A 22,075-nucleotide genomic window follows, 5' to 3' on the forward strand; every position below is an offset into this window, starting at 1 on the left:
GCCCATCCCCGGTGCTGACACGCTCACCTCACAAACGAAGCGCTAACGACCCTCGTTGGCTTTAACGGAGGGAGCAGCGTTATCCCAGCAATAAATCAGCTTCCTCCTCACTAAAGCAGCCACCCTGGGAATGCCGACTTGGAGAATGATGCTGTTGCCTCCTCCAGCTACCTGCCAGGCTCTGGACACCAGGAGACATCCCAAAAGGCATTAGAGGAAGTTTGTCCCAGGGTCCTTTGATTTTAGAGAGGTCTGAATCTCAAGCAGACACATCCTGGGAGCAAGAGAGCTCACCAGCAACTCCTTCCTTCAGCTATTTCTTTTTCTAATTATAATTGGTTTTAGATTGGTCCCAGATTGCCTGGCTGATTGATTAATTGCTGGTGGGATGGGAAAAAAAAAAAAAGAAGGAATCTTGCAAATTTGAGAAGGCACAGGAGGATTTGGGGAGGGAAGGGAGGAAAGGTGATCCATGCTGCAAAGCCAAGGAGGGGAATTTGCCCTGCAAATAGTAATGGGGTTTTTTAATGGTAGGTGCTGGAGCTGTGAGAGCTTGAGGGAAAGACAGGGAAAATTGGATTCACAGCCAAGTCAGCCACAACATGGCACCGGAGTGAGCTGTAGGAGAGAACCAAAGACAAACTCCAAAGTTCCAGGTGGAAGGAGAGATGTCTAAGGAAAAGATGGCCAGAAAGACTGGAAATTAGAGAGGACAGCAGTTTGGAAATTGTGAGTGACACCTTGGAAAGGACCATGGGAGCTCGCAGGCTTGGCTGCAGGAAGGAAAAGGTCAGCAGGTAGCAGTGGGTGTTATGGATTATAAATATAAACATATATATATATACATATATACACTGTGTATACATATATATATATATATATACACACGCACACACACATATATATATATATATAGATATATATACATACACATATATGCCCTGACTGTGGCACAGGCACACTCCCACCCAGCCAACGTGCTTGGGAAGCGGTTTTTAGGAGAAACACCCACAAGGATCCTTCCCCCAGGTCATGGCACCCATTTAATCCCAAATCTGCAGCCAAAATCAAAAAAATTCCTTCAAACCAGTGGGAAAATAATGAGGCTGGAGTAACCAAATTTTTCTTCATTAGCCTTTCCCTCATTTTCCTGATGTTTACCAAAAAAAATTGGATAGTTGGCTCTTCTTAGAAAGAACTTCTCCAGATGGAGGTGCATGTGCTGTGCAAGGATGTTTGGCTGAGCTGGCAGGACGAAGAGTCAATCCGAGGGATGGAGCTGGAAAAAGGGAGCTATTCCCTTCTCCAATGCTCAGCTGGAAGGGATTCATTGATGCTGCCATGCAGGGGACTGGAGAAGGGGCTGTTTATGGCCAAGCCTTGATCCAAGGGTGACCTGGGATGGTGGGTCAGGGACAATTCCCTTCTACAGCCAACGTGTGAGCAGGGCTGGGTGTCCAAGCCGTAATTTCGGGATCACAGCGAGAGCTGGATCCATTCAGGCTGGATCCCAACAGCCTGGAATCTCAGTCCAGGTAGGGGACAGCTGACACCTTTCAGACATGAGGTCTCTGAAGCAGAAGGGCTAGTTTAGTTCTTGGAAAAAGGGAATGCACTGAGAAAATCCCGTCAGGAATCCCCATAAAAGGCACCTTAAAACCCGAGCCAACAAACACACACGGGTCTTGATGGAAATGCATCCCGGTCGGACAGGTCTGGATCCCATAACTATAAAGGTGTTTTATTTCCTGGAATTCTGACATCAAAGGCGGGATTTTCAAGACAAATAGCTGCTATTTTCATTCCTCCGGAGAAATCATATGATGTGATTGACAATTAAGATCAGAAAAAGATTTGATGGGCAAAAGATCAGGAAATAAATCTCGCCACACCACCCAATCCAGGGCTGTTATCAAAAGCTGTTCCTCCCTGCTCAGCACTACGAGGATCACAGGAATGTGGGACCTAATTTAGGGGTATTTTTTTAGTAACACTTACAGAGGGTTGGGGGAATTTGGCTTAGTTTTACCTGCTCCAAAGCTCTGTGAGTGTTTGAGTGAAGGAGCAGATATAGAGCCAGATTCCCAAATGATGGCATAATGAAGACACGGGCTTGGAGGATCCCCCCCTGGACGTTTCAACTCTTCAAAAGAGTTCTTTCCACATATCAGCAACTCCTTCCATCCAGATTCCTCTGTGGATGGAAGAGTTGCTACACCAGGGGAGAAAAGGACAATTCAGGACTTCATTGGTAAGTGGCACTGACAAACATTTTGGGGAAATGTGGCTGAGAGCTGTGACTGCTCAGGGCTGGTAGGAATGAGGGAGAGGGGCCACCACAGCCACCCCAAAAAGCCAGGAGGGTTAGCAGGCCTAGGACTCTACAGCTGAGCCTTGTCTCCACCCCGGCCACCAGGGAGCTTGGGCCGGATTTGACATCGACTGAATCTTTGACAGCTTCCTCCAAAGAGAGAATGTTTTATTCCCTGGGATCACTGCAGTTTGGTGTCACAGGCCAGGCTTCTCTGCCAACAGGCAAAGGCATCTGCTTTGATTTCCCCAGGAAAGCCCCAGTGGTGTGCAGGAGAACGGGTTGGGATGCGGGCGCTGGTTCTCCCCCGGGGGAACCCACGGATGCCGCTGGTCTGGAGGTGTGGAGAAGAGTCCAGCCATGGGGACAGGGAGTCAAAGGATCCCAGAATGGTTTGGGTTGGAAGGGACATTAGAGATGATCCAGTTCCACCCCTGCCATGGACAGGACACCTCCCACTATCCCAGGCTGCTCCAAGCCCCAATGTCCAGCCTGGCCTTGGACATTGCCAGGGATCCAGGGGCAGCCGCAGCTGCTCTGGGCACCCTGTGCCAGGGCCTGCCCACCCTCCCAGCCAGGAATTCCTTCCCAATATCCCATCCATCCCTGCCCTCTGGCAGTGGGAAGCCATTCCCTGTGTCCTGTCCCTCCATGCCTTGTCCCCAGTCCCTCTCCAGCTCTCCTGGAGCCCCTTTAGGCCCTGCAAGGGGCTCTGAGCTCTCCCTGGAGCCTTCTCTTCCCCAGGTGAGCACTCCCAGCTGTCCCAGCCTGACTCCAGAGCAGAGAGGCTCCTATGAGAGGGGAGTCAGACACAACAATTAGGAAGGAGCAAAGAAATCCTTCCTCCCTCCTGCATCATCCTTCCTTCCCTTTCTGGGATCCGGGCAGAGCTGGATAAAACTGCTCTCAGGTGGACAGCTCTGCCACCAGCAGAACAAGCAGATGACTTCCCTTTTCCCCAATTTCTTTTAATATTATTTTCTTCTCCCCCACCCCCCCAGAAAAGCTACCCAAAGACAGCATCATTATTTCCCCATTGTTCCTACCCGAATCCAGGAAAGCACCTTAAGCACAGCTTAACTCCTGGAATGTGAGTAATCCCCCGCTCCTCTTTGGCAAAGCACTTAAGCACACGCTTAATTTGAAATTGGTTCTTGAGCGCTGCTGAAATGTAAGCTGGTGTTTGAGTGCTCTGCTGGATGGGAGCCAGGGCCCTCAGCACCTCCGAGGGCTCAGCTCCTCCAGGGGAGATGCCAGGATCCAGGAAAGCTGTTAACTTGCGGGATTTGCTGAAGTTTCAGGTGTAACGTGGTATAAAGGCTTAACCTGTGAAGCCCGAAGTGAGCAAAGTGGACAAATGCCAGCCAGAGCTGGTAAAACAATGAAAAAAAAAAGCTCCCTCACTGTTTTTCACCTTCTCTTTCTCTCTTTTTGCTGGTATTTCACTTTTTTGGAAACATCAGCAGCCCTCTGCTTAAGTGGCTAAACTTAGCCAAAGTTGGTCAGTATCTCAAAATTCCCAGTTTTTCTACCCACTCAAAGGACAATGACAAAACCTGTACAAGTTTTTTATGAAGCCAGCACGTAGAGAAAATGGATGGTGAACGTTTTTAAAGAGGAGATGGATGTGCTTGTGCACACGTGGGTTCACATACACATCAGTACATACACAGACACACAGGCATTCCTTTCCTCAGAAATCCCAGGCACTTGGGAATCAGGGATGCAACTTTGCAAGGGTCTGGAGGGGAAAAGGGGCTGCAGAGAGCACTTCAAAACACGCCCCTGCTTTTGAGGCTTCCCTACCATCCTGGAGAAGGGCACGCACTGAATATCCCAAATTTTCTGCTGCCTTTCAAGCTCAGGTGGTTTGTGAAGCATCCAGCAAGTGCCTGGCGGAGATCTGGACGTCACCCATCTGAGCACACATGTCAGTAAAATTTTTACAGGGGTGGAATTCCACATTTTGAGGGGGGAAAAAATAAAAAAAAATTTAAAAAAAAAAAAAAAAGGAGCAGCAGAGGTTTGGGTCTGGTTCTGTTTAAAACATGGCAGCTGCTTGAAAGCTGCCTACAAGTTCAAAATGTTCGGAGCTGGTATTGGGAGCTCCAACCTGGTGTTAACAGGAAGGGAGGAACGCGCCTCACCACCGCAGATGTGATGCTGCTGTGAGGGCTGGGGGGAACTCGGGGCCCTTGCGTGGATGTAACACGCTTGTAAATTATGTTTAGGGTCTTTTGCAGGCTTTTATCCGTGCAGGATAGCTGCCTGCCATCCCCATGGCGGGGTGAGAGGATTCCTCCAAGGCCAGCAGTAGACCTGAGGTGCTGGTGATGATGGGAAAAGGGCTGCACTTTAATCCCGGCATTTCTCCCTCCAAAACCAAACAAAACCAAGCCAAACCAGACCAAACCAACACAACGAACTCAGGTGAAGCAAAACGTGGGGTTTAATTAATTCTGGCCTGCTTTGGAGGCCTTCCTGAGCCAGGCCGCTTTTAAAAAGGAAAATAACACTGATGAATGGATATTAACGACGAAATAAAACGTTTGAAAGCTCTCCAAGCGAAACCTTTTCGTTTTTAATATGTCAGAGCGCAGCATTTTGACACCTAAGAAAATTTAAACAGATCTTTTTCTCCTCAAAACACACTGTCTTGCCAAACCCTTGATTCAGCACGTGGTTCTGCCCTCCCCCAAATGCATTTTTGGGGGGTTGTAACTGCTCTGACAGGGCTGGTCCTGCAGGGAGAGGAGAGGAGAGGAGAGGAGAGGAGAGGAGAGGAGAGGAGAGGAGAGGAGAGGAGAGGAGAGGAGAGGAGAGGAGAGGAGAGGAGAGGAGAGGAGAGGAGAGGAGAGGAGAGGAGAGGAGAGGAGAGGAGAGGAGAGGAGAGGAGAGGAGAGGAGAGGAGAGGAGAGGAGAGGAGAGGAGAGGAGAGGAGAGGAGAGGAGAGGAGAGGAGAGGAGAGGAGAGGAGAGGAGAGGAGAGGAGAGGAGAGGAGAGGAGAGGAGAGGAGAGGAGAGGAGAGGAGAGGAGAGGAGAGGAGAGGAGAGGAGAGGAGAGGAGAGGAGAGGAGAGGAGAGGAGAGGAGAGGAGAGGAGAGGAGAGGAGAGGAGAGGAGAGGAGAGGAGAGGAGAGGAGAGGAGAGGAGAGGAGAGGAGAGGAGAGGAGAGGAGAGGAGAGGAGAGGAGAGGAGAGGAGAGGAGAGGAGAGGAGAGGAGAGGAGAGGAGAGGAGAGGAGAGGAGAGGAGAGGAGAGGAGAGGAGAGGAGAGGAGAGGAGAGGAGAGGAGAGGAGAGGAGAGGAGAGGAGAGGAGAGGAGAGGAGAGGAGAGGAGAGGAGAGGAGAGGAGAGGAGAGGAGAGGAGAGGAGAGGAGAGATTGTCCCGGCACCAGCTGGCCCAGAGATGTGACCCATAAAGGGGGGATGTGCCCACTGTCCTTGTAGAGGATGTGTGGAGTTGGTCCATAAATACCCACCTACTTGTTCATTTAAGCCTGGATCTCCAGCTGAAACCCTCCTGAGCGCCCATTTTCCAGGGAAAATGGACTATTTTGTACACATATTTGCTCCTACCCCCTTTTTTTTAGGATCCTGTTGGAGTAAAGGATTAATTCATCGAGGGAAATAGGGGAGCCAGGTCTTCCCCAGGGTCTGTCACCACTGGGTCTGTCTTCCAAGGCCTACACAAATAAATTTCCCAGTAAACTCAGCAGTTGTGTCATCATAAAGGCTGGCAGCCCTTCCTGGCAATAAAATAAACTCCAATCATTCCAGGAAAGTGGAAAGGGGAAAGGGGAAAGGGGAAAGGGGAAAGGGGAAAGGGGAAAGGGGAAAGGGGAAAGGGGAAAGGGGAAAGGGGAAAGAGGAAAGGAAAGGAAAGGAAAGGAAAGGAAAGGAAAGGAAAGGAAAGGAAAGGAAAGGAAAGGAAAGGAAAGGAAAGGAAAGGAAAGGAAAGGAAAGGAAAGGAAAGGAAAGGAAAGGAAAGGAAAGGAAAGGAAAGGAAAGGAAAGGAAAGGAAAGGAAAGGAAAGGAAAGGAAAGGAAAGGAAAGGAAAGGAAAGGAAGGAAAGGAAAGGGAAAGGAAAGAGGAAAGGAAAGAGGAAAGGAAAGGAAAGGAAAGGAAAGGAAAGGAAAGGAAAGGAAAGGAAAGGAAAGGAAAGGAAAGGAAAGGAAAGGAAAGGAAAGGAAAGGAAAGGAAAGGAAAGGAAAGGAAAGGAAAGGAAAGGAAAGGAAAGGAAAGGAAAGGAAAGGAAAGGAAAGGAAAGGAAAGGAAAGGAAAGGAAAGGAAAGGAAAGGAAAGGAAAGGAAAGGAAAGGAAAGGAAAGGAAAGGAAAGGAAAGGAAAGGAAAGGAAAGGAAAGGAAAGGAAAGGAAAGGAAAGGAAAGGAAAGGAAAGGAAAGGAAAGGAAAGGAAAGGAAAGGAAAGGAAAGGAAAGGAAAGGAAAGGAAAGGAAAGGAAAGGAAAGGAAAGAAGGAAAGGAAAGGGACAGGACATCAGTCCTTGTGTACCTCACAGCCCTTCTCTTTTTAGACTTGCCTTGCAACAGCACGGAAAAGGGAAATGGAAATGGCAAAAGAATCTGAGCTATGAAAATTTTTATTGTATTTTATCAAGGATGTTTTTCAGGTTTTGGAAGATTAGTGAAAAAGAAAGGATGGGTTTCTGTGCAGAGCCAGGAACATCAGCAGGTCACATCCTGTTCTCACACCAGTTCCCTGAGTTCTCAGATCCCTGTTGGATGACAGCCCTTCCCTCTTGGGAGGAATATTTAGCTGGGGGGAAGCCTCTCCAGAGGATTAAAATGTATCCTTTGGGCCGCGTCTCCAGCATGGTCTGTCTCCCTCTGCATCACATCCAGGCCCCAGAAGTTTTGCCAAGGATTTTGTGTCCAATGAAAGGTTGGTTTGATTTTTTCCTTTGCAATAAAACCACTCAGTTCTGGAAACTTGGGAGCATTTTGCAAAACTTTTGCAAAATTTTCCCTGAGCAGCTCAGTTGAAAAATGTTTCTGAAAAGTCTGAGGGCGTGGATTTCTCCCGATCCATGCTCTGAAATAAAACATTGTGGGTTCTCCACACAAAACCACCTTTGCTGTTTTAATCCTCACTTTGCTGTGCTTTGGGTTTGGAGCACAATTTCCACTTGCTCAGAACTGCAAGGCACTGCTTCTCTCCTGAGCTTATCCAAAATAGTTCCCTCTCCCTGGAATTGCTATCATTTTGGATGGTTTGATGGAAAAACAAGTAAAATCAATTCCATACAACTTGAATTCATCACTTTTGGGATCGTTAATGGATCAGGAATCATTAATTTGGAGAACTGGAAGCTGCAGAGGTGCAGGGCAGGGGACAGGGCATTGGGGAACAGATGAGCACATCTGCTGAGCACTTCTATTGCTTCAAAAAAAAGGGGAGAAACTCCCCTGGAAAAGTTCCTGGCCTGGATAATGCTTGGAGAATTGAGGAGGAGCTGGTTTGTCTTAAACTCACTGAAATCTGCACCTGACTGGAAAAAAAACCTCATCGGAAGTGCATTAAAACAGGGTTTGAGGGCTCTGAAAAAAAATTCTCAATGAAATAATAATAATAAATAATAATAAATAACAATAATAACAATGAAATCCCACACTCCTTTCATTTCAGTAAGGAATCCTGGATGTTTTCAGAGTAGTTTTCATCCCTAAACCAGCTCATGGCTGCTCAGGCTGCAGTGCTATTTTTTGGGTATTATTGTACTGTTGATGAAAATCACCTAAAATGAAGAGAAAAAAATCCAAAACAACAGAAAACCCCTTGATTTTAAATTAAACATCTCCTGGACAAATCAAAACCTCCCATTCAGATGCCTCTTATATTTCCAGTACAGGACTTATAAACCAAGTTCCCTCATCCTCAGGTATCCTGAATAGATTTTTAAAATTTTAATTAGGATGCAATATATTAACATTTAAAGAAGTAACACCCAGAATGTGATTAACAGATTTAAATCCAAGTTAGGATTTCACAGCCATGACCATGGCACAGAGTCCCAGCAGCACTGGGATTTTCTCTGGGAAACATGGACTTCCTTGGAGTCATTTCTGCACATCCCTGCTCCCCTGGGATTTATGTTGGATGTTAGGAAAGGTTTCTCCACGGAAAAGTTGGTCAGGCTTTGCAACAGGCTGCCCAGGGCAGTGGTGGAGTCACCATCCCTGGAAGCATCCAAAAAATTTGTGGCTGTGACACTCAGGGACAGGGGTTAGTGGTGGCCTTGGCAGTGCTGGGTTAAGGGTTGGACTTGATGATCTTGGAGACCTTTTCCAACCTTAATAATTCCATGATTCTCTCTCTCTCTCCTTGTCACTTTATTTCCTCCTCTTTCTCCTCTTCCTCCTCCTCCTTCTCCTTCTCCTCCAAAGGAGAAGGAGAAGGAGAAGGAGAAGGAGAAGGAGAAGGAGAAGAAGGAGAAGAAGGAGAAGGAGAAGGAGAAGGAGAAGGAGAAGGAGAAGGAGAAGGAGAAGGAGAAGGAGAAGAAGGAGAAGGAGAAGGAGAAGGAGAAGGAGAAGGAGAAGGAGAAGGAGAAGGAGAAGGAGAAGGAGAAGGAGAAGGAGAAGGAGAAGGAGAAGGAGAAGGAGAAGGAGAAGGAGAAGGAGAAGGAGAAGGAGAAGGAGAGGAAGAGGATCCTCACTCGGAAGGATAATGTGAGTTGAGTGAATCAGCCATCTTTTAAAGGTTTTATTTCATGCTAGGAATTAAGGACCACAGGCTCTGTAAATCATTCTTTGACTTGTAACACTTTATAGTTATTTACAGCCTCAGTGTCAGGTTTTGGGGTAATTTTCTGTTCCAAGTATGTTCCCTGCTCTTCTCCCAGGCAGCCGTTTCCCCTTCTTGGCTCATATTGAATGAACATTTTTTATAATGCTTCTTTCATCTGATTTTTAAAAATGCTTTGATCAAAATCTCCCTTCTGAGCACTGAATGTGGTTTGAATCACCAAGCCCTGGCTATTGCTAATAAAAGGAAAGAACTGACTTATAATGACTTTGTTGGTGTTTGTGCGATCCAAAAAGGAATCACTGGGAATATACCTGCAAGTACCAGAGGCCCCTTAGCGCTTATTTTGTGTGAATTCTTTTTCCACACTTTTTTCTCCCCACTTTTTTTTCCTTAGAGTTTTTTTGGAGTCATCCGAGGAGCTTTGCTTGGTTTTATTCTCAAGGAATACAAATTTATTTGACTCCTGCTTTCTTTTCTCTGGGGATACCCTGTGTGAAATGAAGATTTTTCACAGCAAATCTCTGCAGGAAAATCTGTTCCATGAACACTCAGGTTTTGAAGCCGCTCCAGGTAACGCACCATGATGCTAACGAGCGTTTCCATCTTTCAGCCCAGGAATATCCTTTTTTCTCACACCAAAACTTACATGGAAAAGATCATTGCGAGGCCCTCCAGGCCACGCTTGGGTGGTGGGATCATCCCAGCATGCCTTAATTCCCAAAGAAAAGAGCAAGCCAAGCAAGGTGTGCGTGCAACGTGAGTCCCGCCGCTCTCAGGAGCTGCCTGCCCCTCTCCGAAATGCTCGGCCCCACAGCGGGGCTGGAAACTGGGATCCAGAGCGCTCCGAGGCTCGGGACAATCTGCTTTGTGTTTTCCCAGGCTGGGGAAGCGCACAGGCAGCTGCTCTTCATTAAAAGCACTGCTCTGGCTTGGTACAGGTAGTGTGTTTCCACTCAGTAGCGCTGGCGTTCAAATCTTATCTCGTGAAATGGGAATTTCAGGGGAGGAATTGTCAGCTCTCCGTTGGTGGATGTCCCGTGTTCAGGAACGCACTGGAGCTGTATCCAGGGTGGCAGAGAGCTTCCCCGTGTCCGGGAATCTCACCTGCACCTTGGATTAGTTTGCATCAAACCCTTCATGCCTCAGTCGAAGCCCAGTGCGGTCAGAAGTGTCCCCGACCTCGGACACTGTGGAAAACTCTCCCTCACCTTCAGATCCTGGTCATGCCCATCCCTTCTTGGCACTTTTCCTAGTATCTGCCTTTCCCAGAGCCCTTCATGCCTCCTCTACACTCCCATCCCAGACCCTGGCAAAGCAACCTCTCAGGGAGCAGCCATGAGGGAAAAACTGTGATTTTCTGTCTTTTTTTCCCTCTTCAGCCACCATCTACTCCATCCAGCTCCGCAGCCTCCCAGCCCCTGGTCCTGCCCTTGAACAATGCTGCAATTAACCGAGTGTGGGAACGACGATGTGGCTCATTTGAGGTTTTGTTTCCACTCAGACCGGAGTTAATCTCCCCTGTGACTTCCAACATTTCTCCTCCTGATGAATTGTTTATTTTCTGATTCTGGATGGTTTCTAAGAATAGCACTTGGGGTTCTGTACAAATTTGCTCTCGTGCTTTGATTCATTGCACTTAAAGACGCTGTTGTCATTCTCCCAAGTGTTGGCATGCAGTATTTGACAACCTTCAATGGGGCAAATTCCTGGAATATAAGAACAAGGCCTCGCGCTTCGGTTGGATTTTCTTTTTCCCTTTCTCTGCAGATGCAGAAATGGATGTTTAGTTTGCGTTAGCGTTGCTGCAGGGTTTTTGAAGGCGTGTTCCCCTCGCTTTTCAGGCCGGCTCTATTCCCAGCGTTGGGTTTGCCAGGGCTCTCAGCTTTTGTTCTCCGCCGATGTTATTCCAGCGCTCCGGTCAGAAACACGGCCACGGCCTTGCCGTGTCATGTGGTTTCCACGGCGGGATGAGGTGGTGGAGCTGGGATAACTGGCTTGGGATGAGGCAGCAGACAACAACTCAAGGGCTGCAGCGGCTGCCTTGAAGTCAACTGTCTTCTCCTCCGTGTGTGGAGAGAGGTCAGCCCAAGTGTTCCAGCTGGTACCAACTAATGTGGACTTTTCATTATCCTGGAGTTTTGCCGTTTTTAAGGCAAGTTCTCCTCATCTTTCCCCCCGCCAGGAAGCTCTCAGGCTCCGGGGTAACGTCAGGTTCCTGAGAGCTTCCTGGTGGCCTGGAGCTCCCAGCCAGCCCCCACCCACACTTGTGGTGCCTTTGAACTGCTTATAAATAGCTCGTGCTCCATGTGCAAGCCTGGCACCGACAGGAAGCGCCTCAGATGCCGGCACAGCGGACAGGCCCTGGTGTCATCCCAGCCATCCATCACTGCTCGGGCCCTTATGAAATCCAGAAGAGATCCTGACATGCGATTTTCCCGCTCCGTCACGGGGGGCTGGGGGCGGGGAGATTGCATTTTTTTCCTCCTTAGGAAAGCAGGCGAGCAAGCGAGCTGGCAGAGCTCCTGCCACAAGGAATGAATTTGCACACACACTTTGATCCCTTTATGATTTTTTTATTTGTGTTAGCCACATCCTCTTCGCTGCACCACTCAGCAAAAGATGCTTTAAATTAGATGGGGCTTGGAAAACGCTCTCCCCGTGGCTGCCTCCCCCCTTGGCTTGCCTGCCCCCAAGGCCTCGGATTGGTCTGGTAGCCAGAGCCTTGCCTAACATGAAGCTGGCACCAGCCGAAAGGCGGATAAATAAACGCCCAGGAATCTTGTTTGTCATATTTAATCCATCACATTTCCCAAACAGCCCGCTCCAAAAATGCTGCAGCAGTGTTTACATCACCCTGATTGAAGGCTACATCCGTGCATGTAAATGCCCTTGCTGGATGTAGCTCCAGGTTCACACGAAGGCAGCCCCAACCAGAGGGAAAAAAGTAATGAACCCCCTTTTGCATTTCTTCCTTCTCATTCCTGCCCAATCCAACAATCCAGCATTTGCACACTCTTTTTTTTTTCCCCATCCTTCTCTCAAGTTTTCCGCCCAATTCTGTGATTTCCTGCTAAATGAGCAAGTGGAATTCACTAGTCCACGAGGAGAGGGTTGATCCCTGTGCCTGGGAGGGTTTGGCATCACCACCAGCCATGGCCCTGGCACTGGGGCTGGGAGCATCAACCTTCCAGGTGGGGAAAACCATGGGAAACCACCTCAGGCCACTGCAAACGGGAGATCCTGACTGGGAGCTGTGAAGGGAAGAGGGTAAAAGCTCTTTTAGCACCAGATCAAGGAGTAGGAGATGGTCACTGACCCCACATGAAGGCAATCAGCCCAGGCAAGGGATCATTTCAGCACCTGGACTGGTGGAAGGTGTCCCTGCCCACGGCAGAGGGCTTGGAATGAAACGGGTTTTAAGGTGCCTTCGCACCCAAAATATTCTGGGATTTTCCTGTTCTGTGGTGGTGCAGCTCAGAAAGGACCACAGAGGGTCCAACACTCCACATGCCACTCCACCAAACACTTCCCAGCAGTTCCAGCTCTTCAACAGAGAGAACGGCTAAGAAAAAATAAAATTAAAAATTAAATAAAATGACACCTAACCTGCTTGGGATCAGACAGCACAGTTTGTCTCATCAAAAATGACCTTTTCTATTCCTTTCATGAGCTTTTCCTGCTCAAAAGGAAGACAATCACAACTGCCATTTTCCATTCCCACCTTGTCCTCCACCACCTTTTTGTGTCCCATGACCAGAAGCACTCATCGCGCTGGCTGCGATTCCTCCACTGTAAATTGCATTTTACTCTGGGAAATATCACCCTGTGCTGCCTCCGGTGGTTCTCATCCCACTCAGATACACACACATTCCTACAGAATCATGGAATCCTTAAAGCTCATTCCATCCCACCCCTGCCACGGGCAGGGACACCTCCCACCATCCCAGGCTGCTCCAAGCCCCAATGTCCAGTCTGGCCTTGGGCACTGCCAGGGATCCAGGGGCAGCCCCAGCTGCTCTGGGCACCCTGTGCCAGGGCCTGCCCACCCTCCCAGGGAACAATTCCTTCCCAATATCCCATCTAATCCACCCTCTCAACCTTCCTTATAGGGCAAGTCCAACCTTACAATGCACTTTGACACCTCGTTTTTTAATTCTGTGCCGTGAATTTTGATCCCAAAACCATTGGCAGCGCTGTCCAGAGGTTGGATTTCTAAAAGGATTGGAGACAGACCGTGTGGAAGTGAAAACCTTTGAAAAACAGGGCTCTGATTTGGATGTCCCCTTGGATTTGGGATGGCTTTTGAACCCGTATCATTGAAAAGCTCCATTCCCAAAGGAAACAGCACCTGTTTCATCCAGCCAAGCAGCACATACATTTCCCAGGTGGCTCCTGGCACTCTTTGGAATAAAAATAAGGCTGTCAGGTGATGCATCACAGGAAAATCAGTGTTCTGCCTGTCAGAAAATACCCACCCCCTTATTTTTAAGTGCTCTTCACACCCCGAACTCTGAAATCAGGCCCTTGCAGCTGACTAAGACAGGCACCACTCTCTCAAGCAACAGCAACCCATACAAATGTATAAAAAGTTTTCATCCCCTTAAAAAAAAAAACCCCAAAAACCAAGAGCCTGCAAACCCACTTTTCCCCTTCCTCCTTCACCTCTTGCCTACTCCAGGCAGGAGCTGCTTCTGGCCTCCAGATGTCAAACCCACAAGCTCTTCCCCTCTTGCTATTTTTGCCGCGCGCTTTGATCTTGAGCAGCGGCCGCCCCCGGCAAGAGGGGAGAGGCACACGGGGTTTGGGGGCTGGGGGTGCTGCTGTGCCCTCTCCAGAACTTCACCCCCTCACTTCCCTTTGCCTTCCAGAGGGAGATGCACCCGAAAAAAAAAGCGGAGTGGAAAAAAATCGAGGGAACAGCAGGGCTGGGAAGATGGGAAGAGGGAAGAGTGATGGGCAGGGAAGAATGTGGGTGGGCATGGCTGGGCAGAAGTGGGGCTGGAGGGCACCTGCCTGAGGGCTCAGCACTGAGGCCTGAGTGGGGATGGGTCCTGTGTGGGGTGGGAAGGAGTTTGATCCATTATTTTAGGCCAAAATGGGATGCAGGACTTGGTGGCAACCTTGCCTTGAGCTACAGGGGAGCTGGAGGTACAGAAGGCAGCAGCCCTTAGTCACTGGCCACCCCAAATCAATCTCACCTGCTTCAGGGCTTTCCAGGCATCCCTAAAAAATATGGAATTCTCTTCCAAAGGCAGCTGAGTCATGCCCAGAGCACTGTCTCTGTTGTAATTCACTGCCTGATCAATGGGCTGCATCACCCCATGCTGTCTTAGCCCCACCAACACCTTGCAACCCACCCTCTCTCCCATAAAAAAGAACAAATAAATCTTTTCCTTGCCATAACACACCAGAACAATGAAATTATGCTGTCAGTGGGGCTCATCCCTGGAGCAAAGGAAGCAATCCAACAGCTGGAGAGTCAATGTCCTGTTGGAGAATTGTGAATATATTCTTTTTGCTTCCCTGCTGATGTTTTATTGTTGTGGGGGGTAATATCAGGGAGCTCTCACAGCACAGCTCAGCTCGCCTTGACAGACTCACTCAGCAGCTGCAGGCTGGCAAAATATTGCCCAGAGGACCACGTGGCTCAATGCTTTTATTGCAAAAAAAAAAAACCAAAACCAAAACCCCCAAATGCACACAAAAAACCCGAAGGGAAAATTGATGCGTTTAAAAACCTATGGGGACATGTGGTGGAAATTAATGTTTGTGACAGAAACAAACCAAATCCCATAAGATATTTGCAAAAATTCTGCACCCCACGTGCTCCTGGGTGAGAGCTTGGGGTGAGGAACTGCCCGTATTCCAAGGAACGCCTGGAGGTGGCACTCAGTGCTCTGGGCTGGTGACAAGGTGGGGATGGGGCACAGGTTGGACTTGATGGCCTGGGAGGTCTTTTCCAACCTCAGTGATTTGGGGGTTTTATGAAACAGTGCCTTGGGATAATGCTGCCTCTCTGCCAAGCTTGTGATGGACACCCCAATGCAATGTCCCCTGGCTTCAAAGGGTCTCAGCAGCACCAGCTCACCAGGCACCCTCCCAAAACCTCTCTCCAGCAACTCCATCTCAGCCCCTCAATCCAAGCCAGCAGAGATCCTGGCATGCCAGAGCTTGGGAGATGTGCTGGAGCAGGAAAGTGATCCTCCCACACCAACCCAGCCCTCGCCTGAGATGGGGGCATGTGGGTGGGTGGGCCTGACCCCAAAACTCTCCAGGGAACCTATGGCTGGAGGCACCCCAGCATCTCCTGGGCTGACCAACAACCCCACCTGGTTCCTCATTATTCCCCAGCCCTTCCCTGCTCCTCCTGCCCTTCCCTGCTCCCCGCCACCATCACCTCACTGCTCATTGTGGCACCGCCTGGGGCGACGACAGCAGACTTTGGACAGAGCCCCCTCAGCCACCTCCTCACCCCCAGAGGAGCTCGCCTTCACCTGGAGAGCCAAGCACCACACCTTGGGAACGCTGCCAGCCACCACCTACCTTCTCCCGGGCATTTTGGGGCCTAAAAGCCTAAACCCGGTGTCAACAGCGCACAGACAGGTGTTTCCTCTCGATGTGCATGCACACAAATGCGGATCCCCGGCGTGGCACTGAACCTGCTGGCTGCTTGCTGTGGAAAAGCTTCACTTTTGCCCCCAGGCACTCGCAAAAACAAGGCCATGATGCACATTACAGGCAGATCCCCCCGCCCCCCCTCCAGAAATCTCCTCTCCTGCAGCTGCAGCGCCTCTGTCCCTTGTAAACGGATCAAAACTCACTGCCTCCAAAGGAATTCCTGCATCCCCACGAGCTGCATAGCTGTGGCTGCTCAGTATTCCCAATTTAGGCATTGGCAGAAACAAAGAGTGAGTGAGTCTAAGAACACATATGCTGAGAAAGGCAGCGCTGAAGGGTATCCCACCCCTCGTTTAAATGGGAGAACTAAAATATCTCGTGTGTGTGTGCGTGGAGACACACAGGCACATATGTCACGGCACTTAAGCAAACATGAGATCCACAGACCACTGAGCATCTGCTTCTCCTGTGCCCCATTTGGAAAAGTGCTAACGCCTTCTGGGAAACGTGGGGGAAAACGTCAGGATTTGGTTCCGAAGCAACGCAGTTTGCCACCGTGCTTTTCTGACCCCCCTGCAGCAAACAGCGAGGCAAAAACACCCAAAGCTTCTGCTGCCTCCATGTCCAAGCTCATTCTGTCCCTTTGGAGAAGCCTAACTGGGAGCAGGTTCCTCCCACACAGGATTTTTTATGTTTTTCAAATCACAGAGTCCCAGAAGGGTTTCGAGACCTTAGAGCTCCCCCAGTGCCACCCCTGTCAGGGGCAGGGACACCTTCCACTGTCCCAGGTCGCTCCAAGCGCCAATGTCCAGCCTGGCCTTGGACACTGCCAGGGATCCAGGAGCAGCCACAGCTTCTCTGGGCACCCTGTGCCAGGGCCTCAGCACCCTCACTGGGAAGAAGTTTTTCCTGATATCTCAACTAAATTTCCCCTCTTTCAGTCTGATTTTCCCCTCTTTCAGTCTCAATCATCAGCTGATTTCTCAACTGCATCACCAATTCATAGTGCCTTGGGGAAGAAGAACCTCTGCCCAAGCTGATTGCCAGGGAAAGGGTTCTAGATGCAAGAACTGGCCTCAAATCCCCTCATTTCCAGGCTGATACTCTGACCATGAGGGATGGGATGGTTCCTCTTCCAGAATCAGCCAGCTCAGGACTGGTGTCCATCTGGGCCATCCTCTTGAGGACCACCGAGGACACGTGGAGGGACAGCCAGGCCGGTGACCCCACACTGCAAATGGCTCAGCAGGTGAAGAGATGGAGAGATGCTCTGAGTCCTCATCTTCAGGGAGAAGCTGATGGTCCCCTCCATGGGGAGACACAGCTCTGGAGCGGGAATTTCATCAAAAACATCACATCCGCCCAAAAAACCCCTAAAATTTTGCCATGGAAATGCAAATGGAGATGGTGGGACCAAATCAGCTACAAAACACTTCATCAATGTGCATAAATTTAATTAATTAACAGGTTCCCACCACACTGCCCTTCATGGCACCCTCCTGTATTATGGGATATATTTTTATTTGCCACAAAGAAAAAGCTCTTGCCCAAAAGGTTGTTATTCCCTCAGGGGCTCTCTCCAAGTGCTGAGGATGTAAACAGAGACGTCCCAGCAAGGGCAGCAGCAGGGCATCAATTTCTCCTGGGATTTTTCCCTTTCTTTTCGTGGAAAACTGGCTCCAGCTGGTGGCACTTGCGACCTGAGGATGTGACGTGTCACACGGAGGTTTTAAAGTAAAGGATGAGCTGTGGACAACAGGTTTGGGAGAAGTGGGAAATGAAGGCATTTTTGTTGTGAGGGAAGATCTGAGCCTGAAAGGCAGGATCCCTGCTACTGGTGGATGGGATGGAAGTCTCCAGCACGGGAAGGGATTGCTGACCACCCCCTGCAGCCCCCGGGCTCCCTCCCAGCTGCCTCTGCTCAAGGCGTTTGCATGGGAGCACGGCAGATGAGGCACAGATGCCCAAAAAAAGAGGCTGTGTGTAAACACTCACCTCAAACCTGCTTTTTCCCAGAGATTTCTCTTCTCCCCTAGGTGGAGGTGACACCCAGTGGTTCCTTGCCACAGCCTTGGCATGGATAGGGAAGGCTTCTCTGGGACACTCAGCAATCCCTCAGGATGAGCAGCCTCCAAGGCCATCGAGGGTGAAAACGCACGTGGGAATGTTTGCTGTGAATTTACGGACACCAATAAAACTGTTGGAGGAGGAAAGACAATCAGGGCAAACTGAGGAATGTTCCAGCGTTTGCATTCCTCCACCTTCCATCCCAGAGGCGGCGAGGGAGCCGCTCTCCCTCATGTCCTGCCAGGAAAAGAGATGGCTGTAAAACTGCTGAGATCATTTGCAGTTCCTCCCCCCCAGCCCCCCCCCCTACCTCCAATCTGCAAACCTCATCCCTGCTCCCCTCTCAGAGACTAGGAAACAGCTTGGGTTAAATTAGCGTGGAAGCTGGAAAGCCTGGGATTGGAATCATTTCCCCGCTGGCCTTCCAGGGGCTCCGACGGGAAAAGCCCCCAGGCACAACCGGAGAACAAGATCGCCTGCCAGGTCTTCTCCTGCTTACACCTCCCCATGCTCCACCTCTGGGATCTGCTTTAGCACTTAGGTGGTGGGGCAGTGGGGGGAAAAGGTTGTTTTTCTTCCCTTCAGCCTTTGCAAATGGACTTCCAGACCCCCCCAAAAAAATAATAATTGGCTCAGGCGAATGCAAGAGCTGAAAGGCATCACTTGGCAGGTGGAGGTGTCGCTTCTCCCATCACTCCTTTGCTTTTTTGTTGCCAAAGAAACCCCCTGCTGAAGGGAATGTTGAAATATTGAATGGAAGCTGCAGAGGGACTTTGGACAAGGGCTGGAGGGACAGGACACAGGGAATGGCTTCCCACTGCCAGAGGGCAGGGCTGGATGGGATCTTGGGAAGAAATTGTTCCCTGGGAGGGTGGGGAGGCCCTGGCACAGGGTGCCCAGAGCAGCTGTGGCTGCCCCTGGATCCCTGGCAGTGTCCAAGGCCAGGCTGGACATTGGGGCTGGGAGCAGCCTGGGACAGTGGAAGGCGTCCCTGCCATGGCGTGACAGGGGTGGCACTGGGATTAGATTTAAGGTCTATTCTGACCCAAACCATTCCATGATTTAATGACTCTATGTGCTCCTGGCCTCCAGGATTATTATCTGAAAGATGGTGGCACAACCCATCCTGCATGTTCTGGGGTTGAGTATGATCCAGACAGGCCTGGGAAGCCCAGAGGCACCAAAGGACGCTGAGTAGGTGCAGCTATGCTTCAAAGTGTGGCTGGAGGTTTCCCAAAATCACCTGTGAGGAGGTGGGAGGGGATGACCCGAGGCTGGGGAGGGGCACAGGGAGCTCAGCTCAGAAAATCCAAGGCCTCTGCGGAGATCCTTGAAGGAAGCTTGGTCTGTGCAATGCCCCTGAGGGATTAACACGACCTGCAGTGCAGCTACAGAGGCTGCAGAGTTTTCTTGGGACACTTGGAACAGAAAGCCTCTGGAGGCCTCTGGAAGAGGTTTGCATGGAGCATGTCCCTGGCAGGAAGGAGCTCCCCAGCCTGGCCTGGTGCAGGTTTTTTTCATGGGGAGGTTCCATCTGGAGACCTGGGACTCGACCTCCTCCATGCCAGGTGTATAAACACAGACATAGCCCTGCCCTGTGGGATTTGGCATCTCCCATCCATGCAGGATTATTGGGCATCTCCCATCCATTCCTGCATGGATGGAGACTTTGCTCCCCCCCAGCCCAGGAAGAAGCCCTTTTCCCCACCTTTCAGGACTACATCGTTCCCTTGAGCTGACACAGGAGCCTGCAGCAGAGGTGGGTGTAGGACCCAGACTCCAGCAGGACCAGCTCTGCCTGTTAATCCCCAAACCAGCCTTCCCTCCAGATGAATAGGAGGCAATTCCAGCACTCTGGCAAAGCCACTTGGAGAGAGGCGATAGAGCCCTGAGGCTACTCCTAAATCTGTCACACAGCACGTGCTCCTTCCCTCAGCACTCACATATTGATATTGTTGGGGGGAAAAGAAAAAAAACACCACCAAAAAAAGCAGCCCTGGCTGTCCCTGTAGATCCCAGAGGAAATGGTTTTATGGGACTCTGGTGGATGCAGAAAATAACTTCCACTTAACGGCAGGCGCTGGCTCAGCGTTTGCTGGCCCAAGACAGATCAAACACTTCAGAGCAATTCCCAAGTTATTGGTCCTCCAGCTCAGGGGTTCCCAGCCAAATCTTTATCCTCCGCTTCTAAAAGCTGGTTCTACTTTAATATTTGGGAATAATATCCCTTAAAACATGCATTTATGAATGAGCAATACTTCCCTCACCTCCGCAAAAGCCCGGCACCGGGCTGGAGTCCAGGATGCAGCAGCAGCAGCATCTCCTGCAAAAAGGTGCTGAGTGTTGGTGTCCAGACACATTTTGGGAGTCAGATCCAGCCTGTCACTGGCACCTTTGCAAACTGGGCACGGGGAAAACCACCGAGCCGTGATGTTTGGTTAATGAGCACCTGTACAAGGTTTTTAGGAGTTGTATGAGAACACTGTTAGTCCTTGAGACCCTTCACCCCTCGTTACCCAGCCTGTAAGGATGGGGCTTGGTCCCCCAGGCCAGCCAGGCTTTTGGATGGATGCTGTGATTTTTGAGTGCAGCTCGAGCGGACGCTGCGTTTCTGAAAAATGAAACAGCGCCCAGGCTGGATGAACTTTGGTGGCCAAAACCTTCGCACTTTGGGAGAGAGCATGTGCAGCTCAGAGAAAGAAAAACAGCGCAAGGTAAATGGAAAACTCTCACCCAAGCCTTTGCTAATTGGCACCAGCTGGTGCTCTGCTAATATTTTGATAAAGTCCTGTTTTCTCTCCAGAACAGAAACTTTACAGAGAAATATTTTTTCCCCCCTCCCCCACCCCTTCCCTGCCCTTTCCTTCTGTCAGAGTTCTGGCACGGTGTAAAGGGGAACGTGTAGCAGACAGAAATGCTGGATGAAGGGAGAGAAAAAGAGAGGAGGGTAAGAAATCCCTCAGCTCCATCGGCACATCAAAAGCCGGATTGTATCCCCACTGTCCTCTCCTCCCTCCATCCCAGGCTCCCACAGCCTCCCTCTCTCAGGGGAGCAGAGCACACACAAACCTCGGCCAGAGGGTGACGGATTCTCCTTAGAAATCTGAGGAGAATGAAGAGGAACCGATTCATTCGACATTCCATGCTGGATTGCTCTTCCCAGCCAATGCCTAGAGGAGCTCTGGGGAAGCTGTTGGGTTTGGTCATCCCAAAATCCAAGGGAGGGAGATTCCAGGTGTCAAACCCAAGGGAGATTCCAGGAATGTGTCAGTTTTATGCTGAACGAATGAGGGAGAAAAGGAAAAAAAAAAAAAAAGAAATTATGTCAACGTCAACAGGCTGGACTTGGTGATCTTGGAGGTCTTTTCCAGCCTGAAGGATCCCATGATTCCAGTGTTTCTCCCAGAGAGCCAGGGGGGTTTATTTTGTTGGATATAATAAGACAGATGTCCACAGTGTGTCTTACTCTGGACAGATCTAAACCAGAAACAAATTTATTAAATGGGATGAACGACTGCATGGAGCATACCCTGACCCAGGATGTCTGATTAAGGCAAGAAAGAGCCCCTGGCTCCCGTTTTATTATTTGAGGGAGCTGCTTTTTAGATGGGAAATGGGAGTACCCACACAAAGGAGGGATTCTTGGAGTACAACAACTCCTGTAAGGAAGAGCAAACCATAGGGGAGAAAATATAGCTGGAAACAGGCAAAGTACAGGAAAAGTGCTGGCTCTGCCTCTGCCTCCTAGTTTGGTGCCCTGGAGGGTGGGGAAAAGGACACCCTCTTGAGAATGCTGAGTGTCTGGAGGAAAGACACACGCTCAGATGCCTTTGAAAGCTCCCAGCAGTAATTCCAAGGTGGAACAGAGATCAGAACCACCTCGGGAAAGAAGAGGGGGAAAACAAACGCGGGCTGAAGCAGAGGAGCAGAGGCTGCTCGGGTGAAGATCAAAGGAGAAGGGCAGGTTCAGGGAGTCACCTCTGGAGGCAAGGATGTCTCTGGTTGGCCTGGCCTTCCCTGCACAGGTGTCCCTCTGTTTGGACAGCTGTCCCTGCCCCCGGCTGCTCCGAGGGCTCGGTGCCGGTGGCTCGTGGATGCCTGGGATGCTGCCGGGGCTCTCCAGGGCAGCCCGGAGCCTGTGTGTGGTCAGGGCGCTGCCTTCCCTCCTGGAGCCAGGGATTACAGAGAGCACAGATGAGGAACTCGAAATGCCCCGGAAGGAAGGGAAATGGGAGCTGGGAATTCGGCCCTGCGGCCGCCTGGGGCACCAGCACCAATCAATACGGTTTATTTTAACTTTGAAAGCAAATATTAGGG

The sequence above is a fragment of the Corvus moneduloides genome, chromosome 7 (assembly GCF_009650955.1).
Source record: "Corvus moneduloides isolate bCorMon1 chromosome 7, bCorMon1.pri, whole genome shotgun sequence".
NCBI classification, from domain to species: domain Eukaryota; kingdom Metazoa; phylum Chordata; class Aves; order Passeriformes; family Corvidae; genus Corvus; species Corvus moneduloides.